The sequence below is a fragment of the Solanum tuberosum genome, unplaced genomic scaffold (genome assembly GCF_000226075.1).
Source record: "Solanum tuberosum cultivar DM 1-3 516 R44 unplaced genomic scaffold, SolTub_3.0 scf00288, whole genome shotgun sequence".
NCBI lineage: Eukaryota > Viridiplantae > Streptophyta > Magnoliopsida > Solanales > Solanaceae > Solanum > Solanum tuberosum.
In genome coordinates, this window is record NW_006239213.1 from 254,186 (window position 1) to 266,661 (window position 12,476).

Consider the following 12,476-nt stretch of genomic DNA (forward strand, 5'->3'; position numbering starts at 1 on the left):
AGAGCCACCACCATTAGGTCTACCGATCCAAGGTTTAATATCACATTAGTTCCTAGACTCCTTATGAAAGTCCCCCAAAATTAGGTTTACCAATCCAAGTTTTAGCCTAGAATAGTTCATTATTCATTCATTCAAGAAAAGGCTACCAACATTAGGTCTACCAATTCTAAGTCATCAACTCATTCATTAGTCATTTATGAAAGGGCTACCAACATAAGGTCTACCAATTCAATACATTAAGACATTAAGTCAAGATACATTCATTACACAAGAGAGGATGCCTAAGCCTACCAACTCAAGATTCAACAATACTTTCATTCATTCAGGAAGAGGGTGCCTAAGGCTACCAATTCAAGATACTCATTCACTTTTACATTCATTCATACAAGAATAGGATACACAAGCCTACCAATTCAAGAAATACAACATTACATTATAGAACCCTTCACATTCCATAATCCATATTCATGAGTATTAAGTGAGAATATGCTTTCAATCACAACACATTTACATTCTATACAAGATCATCATTCTATCGTTGAAATCACATGCATATCCTTCACATTATACATAGTAACTAAACACCTCAACCTTTCATGTGGATCAATACAATTAGGCAAGAGTAATAGCATAATTTCAACATTTTATATCCATGTAAACATTAATAATTCACATTCCATCATAATCAATCAAATCCCAATCTCAAATCACATCTACAAAATTTGGGGGGAAACATGGGTTCTAGGAAGAATTCATCTTAAATCATATTTTAATACACAATTCATTCACAATTCAATGAAATAATACCTTTAGAAATCATTTTGAATCGAACCCATGCATAGATTGAAAGTTAGGGTTTTGGGGTAAACTTTGAAAATTTGGAATCACTTTGAAGTTGGCTCCTTGAAAGATAACAAGTCAAGGATGAAGACCACCATACCTTCAATGGAGAAATCCCAGGAAAATCCTTTGAAAAAATTGAAGTCTTGACGTTGGAAGCTTGAAGTCTTCACCTCCAATGGAGGTTTCTAGAGAGAGAGCATTTGGAGGGGAGGGGAGGGGATGGGAGATTTTGATTTTGGGTTTTGAAATAATGTGGTCTAAAATATGTTTTAATACTTTTAAAATATCTTAATAAACCTAAAATAACTGTCCAAACAGTTAAAGCAATTAATTAGACAATTACAAATTAGACCTTACCTTGGCCGAGTTCTTGACAACAAAGCAGGCACTGACTCACACCCTAGACCCAAGGACCGTGAGTCCCCTAATGGACAATGCTGTTAGTCCATCGTCTGGGGCTGCAACTTGGTTCATGGGCACTTGACCTACGGAGATCATCCACGGGGCTTGGATGGACCTACGGGGTGTGGACCCCTTACGTAGGTCACCACATTTTGGCAACAAAACTCATTTTGGGGCAGCCTTGGGGTTAGGCTAAGGGTCCTCCTTAAGGACCCCTAGGGTGGTCCTTGGAGAGTCGTACCTTGACGTTTAACCCCTAAACCCCTCAACCATAGCTCGGGACAAAATCAAACCACTTCAAAGCTCAGGACCAACTCACACACTCACTAGTTAGGCTCTAGTTTCACTTATTCATTTTACGGGTCGTTACACATAGGCTATCACGCTCTTATTGTACATTAACACGGCACCCAACCTAGAATGGAAAGAATCACAAAATACAATGAAGTCCTTACATTCCAATGTCAATGCTAGTATAGGAGCCTTAGTTGAGAGAGTCTTGAGATTTTGGAAGCTCTCCTCACACGTGTCACACCACACAAAAGGGTACCTCTTTCTTAGGGGTTGAAAAATCAAACCCAACCTGCCCAACCCGACCCAACCCTTTTAGGTTTGGGTTGGTTATTGACCTGCCCATTTGTTAGATCAACCTATTTCAACTTAACCCATTAAATTGGGTTGATATGTAACCCAAATTGATTTTTGCGAAATCATGTCATAATATTTTCAATTTTTTTATTTTATATGTTATATATATTTATAATAAAGAAAAAACTTTATTAGGTACTAAAAACATATAAAATAATAAAAAAAGCTATTAAAACTTAATAGAAAATGGGCGGGGTGGTTTATGACCCGCTAGTAACCCATTACCTAACCTATTTTGACCCAAACAAATTTGAGTTGGGTTTGGTCTTGACACATTTATTGCCTTGACTCGTTTATTGTCTTGAATTATTTTTACCCGCCAAAATTTAACCCAACCCGCCCAATTGCCACCCCTACTCTTTCTGAATCAGTCAAGTTAGATGAGTAGCAATGGGGATAAAATTCTTAACAAATAGCTAGCAAGGCCCACAAAGCTCCTAACCTCAATCACACGTCTAAGACGAACCCAACTCTTAAATGCCTCAATATTTTGGGTATCCACCATCACCCCTTCTTCTTGAAACCACATGCCCTAAAAATATAACTGAAGTCAACTAGAATTCATACTTCGAAAATGTGGCACTGACTTCAAGCTATAGTAATGATATCCTGTTCATTTCCTTTGATATCCAATCTTTCTTCTATTTAGATCTTTCATGTAGCGATCCCAAGTCATTTATGACTTGTTAGGACTGAAACATTGGTCACTTGATCATTGTACCACTCCGAAAAACTTGTAATCTAAGCTAAAGCCTAATGTGTAAATTAGTAGCCTAATTGGGGTTTAACATAAACGTTAGAGTCATAAAATAACCTACGGTACTCAATATAAGTGTTTTTAGGTGTAGACGTCAAGGTACGATACCCCAAGGACCAACCAAGGGTCCTTGAGGAGGACCTTGAGACAACCTAAAAAGTTGTCAAAAAGCAACCTTCCCATGAAGGACATCCACGATCCGTGGATGGATCCACGCTCCGTAGGTGGGGAATGTGGGTCAAGTATATACATTCCCCTATTTTTTTCGCCACATACCATCATTCACGATTGGCAAGAATGGTCCGTGGACCCACCCATGGTCCATGGGTGAGGTCTTGTGGATGGTGACAGTTTCGGTCATTTAGTTTTTAAGTTGGGTGTTAAAGAAGGGGCTTAGGGTTAATTAATTAACTATGTAGGGTAATTTAATACTAATTAGACTACCTATAAAAACCTAATAGACCCCTAAACTAAGGCAACTAATTCATTATTTCAAGATCCCAAAATAAACTCATTCCCTCTCAATTATTTCTCTCACTAAAATCTCCATTGAAGAAGAAGAAGAAGAAGTTGAAGTCTAGGGTTCAAGGAGTCATATTTTCCACCCAATTTTGTGAGGAATATTAATCTAAGTTATGGTAGTCTTTGATTCATGGAATGCTTTCAACCATGTCCTCAAACTCTCAATTTCAAAGTAGAAAAGTCTCTAAGACCTAGGGCTTTCACTCCAAGTCATGGATTCTTTCTAAAAACGTTTTCAATGATTTAATTATTCTATATTATGATTGAATTGCTGATTTATGGTGGTTTTATGATAAAATATCCCATGAATCCATTAATTCCCCATATCCCTAATTATGACTTTGTGATGTGGGTGAATTGTAGTAAGGTGAATCCTATGAAATTGTTCTTGTAGTAGTTTAGTTATTTGGATCATGTTATTATCCATGCCTAATGGTAGTAATTCTAGGTGTGTTGGTGAATTATGATTCATGGTTCTTGAAGGGAAAATTATGAGATTTTGTATGATCTTGATATTTATGCACATGCTGTTTGAATACTTTGAGAAGTAAGTAATTATGTCGAGGATGTAATGGTGGTGTTGTTGAAAGGCTATTCTCACAGACACACACTTAAGAATGAAGTATGAATGATGTTCTATGATTATGTTAATGATGATGTGTTGATTGAAAGGATATTCTCAATTATACACTAATGAATGATGAAGACATGTTGTGAAAGGGTTTTCTCACAATATATGGATTCTTAGTTGAAAAGCTATTCTCATTTTCGAATATACGAGCTATCTATGAATGAATGTTGGGATGAGATGGATACTCATCCGAGAGATGCAGCGAGGTATCTAGTAACAATCTCTTTATTCCTTAATAATGAAAATATGTAATAAATGTTAAGTACTCCGTGGGGAATAATTCTAAGCACCGAGTGTATATTGATTGATATGGATACTCATGTGTGAGATGAGTTGGGGTATCAAGTAGCAATCTCTTGATATGGATGCTCATCCATGAGATGACGCGGGGTATCTACTAGCAATCTCCTTATCCCATAACTATGGCCCACATAGGCTATTAGCTAATGGATCAACCTAAGCTCAATTTACGATCCTACCTTAGGCAAGTACGAATCCCTTATTCGGTGTGGGTAACACCAGAATTCCATGATTTTCTTACATGGTCTATGTCGCTTATGGCTTTCCCCCACAATGAATGATAATGAACTATGGCTTCTCAAGAATGCACTACTTAGTGTGGGTCAGGGTATGGGACTTCATACATGCATTGCACAAGTAGGCTTTGAGAGTAGTCATGGTGTGTTCCTCTATGTTATAATGGTTTATGAAAAGAATATGCTTATGATGATGTTATTAAGTATGTTGACATGAAGGCTAAAGGTAATGGAGTATGCTTAATGTGGATTGTTGTTTTGAGTTGATTTCCTTGATATGACATAGTAAATGTGAAGGTTTCCTTGTCTGTGAGGATTAATGAAGATGAGTTCAAAGAATGGTAGGTATGATTATGGTGACATAAAAGTGGTACTTAGTATAGATGGGGGTATGGAACTTCATCTACGCATTGCACAAGTATAACTTAGGGTTACTTATGAGATGGTTCTATTTTTATGTGATTATGTAAGTATTGACTATGATAGCATGAACTATGAACTATGACTACTCAAGGATCTTTACTTAGTATGAATAGGAGTATGTGCTCTTACTCATGCATTTCACAAGTAGACTTTGAGGGTGCTTATTGTATGTTTTTATCATGCTTCGATGATCTATGTATTGAAAATGTTTGTGACATTCTTTTTTACTAATGTGCATAATGATTTCTCAAACTTGATAAAGTGCATGCATTTCAACTAAAATGTCCTTCTTAGCATATTTTAAAAGATTCTTATGCATGGCTATCATACTTAGTGCATTTTTGTACTAAACCATATTTTCTACATTTTTCACTAAGTGTAGTGTTTGGTGATGTTGACTTCCATCCTCATGACTAGGTTCATAGTAGATCAAGCAAAGAAGTTATGGTGAGTCCTCATAGTTTTCGAGGGTTTGACCACAATGTCCTTTACATTTCCTTTTATGTTTAGAGCTTTTGTATGGGCTACGTCCCAAAGTGTTAGTTTGATGGTCATAGATGGTTTGAGACAAAGTGTAGTAAGACTTCCACTTGCATTTTATAAAGACTTTGATTGTATGCATAAAGTTTTTAAACTTTTGTACTTTTCTATTATCTTATGTTATGATACGCTAAGGGATTGTATGAGACCCCTTCGGGGTCAAGTACACCATGTTACATCTAGGGTGTACCCCTGGGTCGTGACAAACTTGGTAACAGAGCACAAGGTTTTAGAATGGTTCTAGGATTGTCTCAAACCACATCTAGTAGATTCTTGTTCATAAATGTGAAGCGCGCCATATTTATGAATAAGAGGCTATTGGATGTTAGGATATCTCACTTCTTCATTCTCTAAGGTGTGCCATAAAAGTTTAACTCTATAAGGTCTCTCTCCTACTCCTTATCCGATGAAGGGCTAATGCTACAAGGAAAGAGGGAGAAAGTGTTGGTTGTGATGCCAAATTATGACTATGTGACTAGATAGAACTTGAGATTCTAGATGTTGATGTTACCTTTGTTATTAATGAGCTTTGTAGTTGTTTTGTGTTAATGATGGTAGAACTCTTGTAACACTCCTAAAATACTAGATCAACTATTGCATGTCGATGCATCATTTCTTAATTACTACAATATGTTTTACTCTTATTTTGGGAACTTGAAATTTTGTGATATATGCAACCTTGTTTAAAATAGATTGTGCTCGTAATTTAAGGTATTGTATGGGGGTATTTACGTAATTTTAATAATTAAAATTGCATATGACTTGAAAGTGTTGGTAACAATTATATACATATAGGTGTATATGTATACATTTAGGGCAGCACACAATAAAATGGGGCAGCACCCTTTAGGGACAGTTGTATATGTGACTAAGCATCACTCATTAGACTATTATATCACACCTTCTCTTGTGATTTTCGTTTGGAACTGAAGTCCAAGAACATAAGAACATTTTCTAACCAGTTTTTCATCAAAATCACAAGAGAAAACCTTGGTCCTTCTAGCTGGAAGTCGAGACATCCTACCTTTTGGTAAGTAATCAAAACTTGTTTTTTTGAAGCTGGTTAGTGTTTAGTAATTTTAGAATATCTCGTTCTGTATAACTTATTTTGAGGTGAATAAATATGTTTTGGAAAGTTGATTCATATACCTACAACTCTTATGTTTATGGTAAACTCTAATTTAGCTATTAGGACGACGAAATAAGGGACGCAACCTATTACATGTTCTGTCCAGATTCTGGAATTTGAAATCCTGTATGTTCAACTGTTAGTGTTTTGTTTATATCTTTTTTGTACAAAGCGTATTTTGCAGTGATTCTTGATTATTTGAAAGCTTAAGATATATACCTACATCTTTTATGAAGGATATAAATTCCAGTTTGGCCGTTTTCTGTTTCAAATCTAAGTTGCGACATGTAGTGCTTTTATTGGGCAGAATTTCTGTTTTGGGACTATAGTCGTATTTGTACAAGCTAGGATTACTTGTGATAATAACCCTGTGTTACGCCATCATTATTGAGCTACTAGAAAGTAAATAAGCAATTGAATTCATTCTTTAAGGTTGTATATCCTCGTGTACGAGTTGAAGACTTTGATACGCTGGTCGGTCTACGATTTGAACTCGTGAAGTTGTGTTGGACTGTTTTTGTGCTAAAGAACTGAGGTTTGTGTATAAACCTATACTTGTATTTTTCTTTACCTGCTGGTTATCTGAAAGTTATCTTGGTACCTTGGTTGCATCTTGTCACTTTGCATTGTCGTATTGGTATTCTTTAATACATTAAAGACACTTGTGTAATTCTCCCTCTTGTACGAATTGTCTGATCACTTGGCACTCTTGTTGGAACCTTGTCCTTCTTGTGGCTGTGACTTCGTCACTCTTGGCATGCCTCGTGGTTCGGATCATTTGCCATCTTGACTCTGGATTTTTAGTTCGTCTAAAGAATGGAAGTTGTCCAATTTAAGTACGAACTAGGAAGCCATTTTTAATATGGTTCTTGGTTCTCTTGATTATTGGGTTTTGACCCGTCTTGATGTAGGGCGTTTATCCTTCTTGTTACATTCTCGTGCTTAGTGTGACGACATGATGTATATATTGGGTGAGCCTTGTTGTTGAATCTCTTGGAAAACTGTGCTATGAGCATTCTTGACATTTGGATCTTTAAATATAAAACTTGATACTCTTTATATATTGTTTACTTGATTTATTTATTATGTTCAATTATGCTGCCCTTGACTTGAGAATGATAACTTATCGAATTTGAGGGCTCCAAACCTATAGTTTTTACACCACTAAGCTATATGCTTAGCGATAGTTGTTTCTATCGTAGGGGCTGTTCGCGGTGATGCTTGAAGCTGGCCATTGGAGATGCAGATTTTGAAAGCCTTAAGGAAGATCACATTTGCATATAGGCATTTATATTTTGTATAAACCTTGGGACTTGTACATGATCTTTGTGTTGTATATTTACATGAGATTTTAAGGGCTGATTTGGTCATGTCGCCATGGGTTGTTATATAAGTATGGTTATACATTTTTATCTTTTGGGGTGTGTAAACCCAAGTTTTCTAATATACTGATTTTGCTATATGTCTTGAAAGTTGTGTGAAGCATGAGTTGGCTGATTTTGGTACTCGGAAGTGTAATATTCTTGTTATTTCACCCTCGAGTGTGAGGTTAATATATGCATGAAGATCTGGTCGGTTAATTGCAAAAATTGTATGCCTCATTAATTGGTTTTTAATGTCACGAGTATTTAATTAGATTTCTTGTTGAAGTAGTGGTACCGTTTTGAAAGGGTCGCTACAACTCTACTTGGCCATTGTGAGTTTTGGGTAAGTTGGAAGATTTGATGAATAGAATTGCATAAGGGTAAAGCATGTATGAGAACCTATGAGTAGACTTATCTTAAGAACTAGGCATGTATGATGTTTATAAGATGTAGTAGTTTGAGGAAGGTATGTGCCACCTAGTTGGGTAAGTGAGAAGAGTTCAAGTGTTGAACAACTTCAAAGAACTAGTTATCTTTAAGATTGATCTTGAGCATGATCATTTTGGGTAGCATGTTTAGATAAAACTTGAATATGATTGGTTGGTAGGTCCCACCAAATGTGATAATATGAGTTGAAATAGTTTAGAATTGACTTTCTCCGAACTTAGAATCGAAAGATATGATGCTTAGAAGAGTTCTTATAGGATTACACCCAAGGGGGAGATGATGTGCCTAAATAGCAAGGTCTTTGAGTCTTCTTGATGTTCATGATTTGGATTGGCTTGAAATTTTCACCTTGAGAGGTGTAGTGACATTGAGAACTTTAGAACCCGGTAAGGCTATTATGAGTTTTGACTATTCTTTGAGAATTCTTGAAAGAAGTAGTACTTGTTTTTGTAGGGGGCTTACTCCCAAGGGGGAGATGGTACTCTTAGACAACAAAATTGTTGATAGTCCCGATATCCTCATCTCTTTCTTCTATTCCTATTCTAGCTTGAGACAAACAGTTCCTTGTGACTTGTTTCAATATTTGAAGTCATGTGTGATTTATGTGTTTCCATGACCTCCTTATGTTATGCATGTTCTTGAGAAATTTATGTTTAGAAAGAAAATGAGTTTTCAGGATTTATGTTCCTCATGTTGTTTTACATCTAATTTGAATTGCTTATTTGACTTTATGAGACGATTGATGAATATGCTTTACTGTGATTTTGAGAGTAATTGCATAATTTGCTTCATGATATTATGTTGAGAATGCCTTGAGTTGGAGAAGGTAGTTCCTCCTATGAATGTTGAAATGATGAAGTTTTCATGCATAATGGGTTGTTAGAAGTAGTTCCTACTTCCTTGTGTTGCATTCAGTATGTTGAAATGGAGTTGATGTTTCCTCCTTTAAAATGTGCATTATTGGATGTTTCATGCATGATGGGCTGCTAGTCTTAAGTCTTTAATTCCGTAAGGTGTCTATATCGTCATTCAAGGACGAATGTCCCCAAGCGGGAGATAATGTAACACTCCGGAAAACTAGTAATCTAAGCTAGAGCCTAATGTGTAAAATAGTAGCAAAATTGGGGTTTAACGTAAAGGTTAGAGTCGTAAAATAACCTCCGGTACTCAATATAAGTGTTTTTGGGTGTATACGTCAAGGTACGACCCCCCAAGGACCAACCAAGGGTCCTTGAGGACCTTGAGACAACCCAAGAAGTTGTCAAAACGCAGCCTACCCTCTAAGGGCATCCATGATACGTGGATGGACCTATCCCATAGTTGAGGGTCGTGAGTCAAGGTTGGACCTTCCCCTATTTTCTTAGCCACAGACCATCATCCACGATCCGTGGATGGACCTATCCCATAGTTGAGGGTCGTGAGTCAAGGCTGGACCTTCCCCTATTTTCTTAGCCACAGACCATCATCCACGATTGACCAGAACGGTCCATGGACCCACCCATGGTCTATGGGTGAGGTCGCAAGGATGGTGGCAATTTTGGTAATTTAGTTTTTAAGTTGGGGGTTAAGGGAGGGGCTTAGAGTTATTTAATTAGACTACCTATATAAACCTAATAGACCCCTAAACTAAGTCAACTATTTCATTCTTTCAAGACCTCAAAATAAACTCATTCCCTCCCAAATATTTCTCTCACTAAAATCTCCATTGAATAAGAAGAAGAAGGATTAGTTTAAGTCTAGGGTTCAAGGAGTCATATTTTCCACCCAATTTCGTGAGGAATCTTCATCTAAGGTATGGTAGTCTTTGATTCATGGAATGCTTTCATCCATGTCCTCAAACTCTCAATTTCAAAGTAGAAAAGTCTCCAAAACCTACGGTTTTCACTCCAAGTCATGGATTCTTTCTAAAAATATTTTCAATGATTTAATTATCCTATATTATGATTTAATTGTTGTTTTATGGAGGTTTTATGATAAAATCTCCCATAAATCAATGAATTCCTCATAACTCTAATTTATGACTTTGTGATGTGGGTGAATCGTAGTAAGGTGAATACTATGAAATTGTTCTTGTAGTAGTTTAGTTATTTGAATCATGTTATGATCCATGCCTAATGGTAGTAATTCTAGGTGTGTTAGTGAATTATGATTCATGGTCTTTGAAGGGAAAATTATGAGATTTTGTATGATCTTGATGTTTATACACATGCTTTATGAATATTATGAGAATTAGGTAATTAGGACTAGCATGTAATGGTGGTGTTCTTGAAAGGCTATTCTCACACACACTTATCAATGAAGTTCTATGATTATGTTAATGATGATGTGTTGATTTAAAGTCTATTCTAAATTATACACTAATGAATGATGAAGACATGTTGTGAAAGGCTTTTCTCACAGTATATGGATTCTTAGTTGGAAGGCTATTCTCATCTTCGAATATATGAACTATCTATGAATTAATGATGGGATGAGACGGATAGTCATCCGAGAGATGAGGAGGGGTATCTAGTAACAATCTATTTATCCCATAATAATGAACGAATGTAATGAATGTTAAGTACTCCGTGGGGAATAATGCTAAGCACCAACTGGATATTGATTGAGATGGATACTCATCTGTGAGACGAGGTGGGGTATCTAGTACAAATCTTTTGAGATGGATGCTAATCCGTGAGATGGGGCGACGTATCTAGTAGCAATTTCATTATCCCATAACTATGGCACACATAGGTTATTACCTAGTGGATCCACCTAAGCTAAATTGACGGTCCTACCTTAGTCAAGTATGAATCCCTTATTTGGTGTGGGTAACACCGGAATTCCATAATTTTCTCACATAGTCTATGTTGTTTAAGGCTTTCCCCCACAATAAATGATAATGAACTATGTCTTCTCAAGAATGCACTACTTAGTGTGGGTGGGGGTCTGGGACTTCATCCATTCATTGCACAAGTAAGCTTTGAGAGTAGTCAGTGTGTGTTCCTCTATGTTATAATGATTTATGAAAATAATATGCTTATGATGATGTTATTAAGTATGTTGACATGAAGGCTAAATGTAATGAAGTATGCTTAATGTGGATTGTTGGTATGAGTTTCTTTCCTTGATATCACATAGTAAATGTGAAGGTTTCGTTGTTTATGAGTATTAATATAGATGAGATCAAAGAATGGTAGGTAAGATTATGGTGACCTAAAAGTGGTACTTAGTATAGATGAGGGTATGGGACTTCATCTATGCATTGCGCAAGTATAACTTAGGGTTTACTTATGAGATGGTTCTATTTTTATGTGATGATGTAAGTATTGACTATGATAGCATGAACTATGACCTATGACTACTCAAGGAGCTTTACTTAGTATGAGTAGGAGTATGGGCTCTTACTCATGCATTGCACAAGTAGACTTTGAGGGTGCCTATGGTATGTTTTTACCATGCTATGATGATCTATATGTTGAAAATGCTTGTGACTTATGCTTTATACTGATGTGCATAATGATTTCTCAAACTTGATAAACTGGATGCATTTCAACTAAAATGTCCTTCTTAGCATATTTTAAAGGATTTTTATGCATGGATATCATACTTAGTGCATTTTTGTACTAACCCATATTTTCTACATTTTTCAAAAAGTGTAGGGTTTGGCGATGTTGACTCCCATCCTCATGGCGAGGTTCATAGTAGATCAAGAAGAGAAGTTATGGTGAGTCCTCATACATTTCATTTTATGTTTAGAGCTTTCGTATGGGCTGCATCCCAATGTTTTGGTTTGATGGTCATAGATGGTTTGAGACAAAGTGTAGTAAGACTTCTGCTTGCGTTTTATAAAGATTTCGATTGTATGGATAAAGTTTTTAAATTTTCATACTTTTCTATTGTCTTATGTTATGATATGCTAAGGGCTTGTATGAGACCCATTCGGGGTCAAGTACTCCATGTTATACAGGTTTTTCTTGTTGTAGATCTTCTCAAGTTACAACGATTGATTTTGATCAAACTTCAGGTAGATGGCATCAGAATGAAATTTTTATGGTTTTGTTAGCTTCAGAATGTTGAGTTTGTTTTAGAAGGACCTTTGGTTTGGGTGACGAGGCTTCTGAGCTTATTTCAAGCAACCATCTTGGTTATGTCTAAAATGCAGCCTTGGTCTATACATTCACAAGCAACCTAGTGCTACATTTATGGAAGACACTAACTTTGGTCTCCACATTCGCGAGCCTGGTGTTGCATT